Genomic DNA, 1992 nt, shown 5'->3' with positions numbered 1-1992 from the left:
GTGGTTTGTGTCTTTTCTATACATTACTATATATTTTGTATGTTTTAGTAGATGCAGAGATATAGACACAAATATGGATAGATATAGATATAACCACCTCATTACTTAATCTCGCTCAACTCAGATTTTTCATCTGTAAAGGATTGGCTCTAAAGATCAGGTAGGACAATAGGTCATACTTTAGTCCAGTATCTGGCACACACCATACACATTCAGGGCACGGTGACGGTCCAGCTGCTAATATTATCCATGAAGGTCCTATTGTCATTTTTGTGTTCTGAGGAAGGGCGTCTCTTCAATGTTCTTTGTTTAACCTAGCACCTAGAACTGAAAACAGCCTGCTGGAAGCAGTGTGACCAGGACAGAGCAGAGTGATCTTCGGGTCCACTGGGCTTTTGGCACAAGAACGGCCGCCAAACTAAGTACGGCGCCCTGTTCGGCGTTGACAAACTGAACTTCTGAGCTTGTTGAAAATTTGATTCTGGTCTGGGTTCTGAGATTTCCATTTCTTACTTGCCCTCAACCCCACGTGCTTCATCCCAGGGCCCAAAAAATGTTTTTCCCAGGGGAAAACATTTGGAAGAAAGGGAGGGAGGTAGAAAAGGGAAGTGAGGAAGAAGGAACATGTGGGGCTGAGGGCAAGTGCTGGCTGAAATCTCTGGTGAGACCACGTCTTCATTTTCTGCAAAGTCAGCTGCCTTGTTTACCTCTCACCTGGTCTCAGCACACTGGCCCCTTCCCAACTGCGGGCATGAGGAGAGCAGAACTGAATAACAAATAGGAACCTGCCAAATCCCCAGAGGCCTGGGGCACATCACATCCAGCTTGGTGTTTCAAAATACCAATGATTGGGGTATTGTTTTGTTTTTTATTTTTTGGTGAACAGAAGTCACAAAAGCTTGTAGGAATGTAGGAAATTTCAAAAATACAGTAAGAACATAAAACTCAAAAATAATCTTACCTGCAGAGAAAATCGCCATTACCATTTACAGTATTTTCTTGGGGTGCTTGGGTGGCTCAGTCGGTTAAGTGTCAGACATGGGCTCAGGTCATGATCTCATGGTTTGTGAGTTCGGGCCCCACATGGGGCTCTGCACTGACAGCTCAGGGTCTGGAACCTGCTTCAGATTCTGTGTCTTATTCTGTCTCTGCCCCTCCCCCACTTGTGCTCTGTCTCTCAGTCTCTCAAAAGTAAATAAATGTGAAAAAAAAAATTTACGGTATTTCCACAGTCTTTTAGATAGTAGGGATCATATTCTGCATTCAATATGTGGGTTTTACATCTTTATTTTCTTAAAATGTTTTTTGATGTTTATTTATTTTTGAGATAGAGAGATAGAGAGCAAGCAGGGGAGGGACACAGAGAGGGAAACAGAATCCCAAGCAGGCTGCATGCTGTCAGTGCAGAGCCTGATGCGGGGCTCGAACCCACGAACCACAAGATCATGCCCTGAGCTGAAATCAAGAGTTAGACGCTTAACTGACTGAGCCACCCAGGTGCCCCATTTTTATTTCCTTTTAATTCACATCATGAGCACTTTTCAGCCATAAAAATTATCTGAAAACTTTATTTTTAATAGCTGCCTAATATTCTCATTTAAGGGTATACCATAATTTATTATGGAACATTGGGTTCAGCTTTGGCCTTGATTGCTAGCTAGCACATACTCTTTTTTTTTTTTTTTTTAATTTGCATCCAAATTAGCATATAGTGCAACAATGATTTCAGGAGTAGATTCCTCAATGCCCCTTGCCCATTTAGCCCATCCCCCCTCCCACAACCCCTCCAGTAAGCCTCTGTTTATTCTCCATATTTAAGAGTCTCTTATGTTTCATCCCCCTCCCTGCTTTTATATTCTTTTTGCTTCCCTTCTCTATGTTCATCTGTTTTGTCTCTTAAAGTCCTCATATGAGTGAAGTCATATGATATTTGTCTTTCTCTGACTAATTTCACTTAGCTTAATACCCTCCAGTTCCATCCACGTAGTTGCA

The sequence above is a fragment of the Puma concolor genome, chromosome D2, assembly GCF_028749965.1.
Source record: "Puma concolor isolate L17-30 chromosome D2, mPumCon1.1.hap2, whole genome shotgun sequence".
In the NCBI taxonomy this organism is placed as follows: Eukaryota; Metazoa; Chordata; class Mammalia; order Carnivora; family Felidae; genus Puma; species Puma concolor.
The sequence above is the reverse complement of the archived record's forward strand: the minus strand, read 5'-3'. Positions refer to the sequence as shown.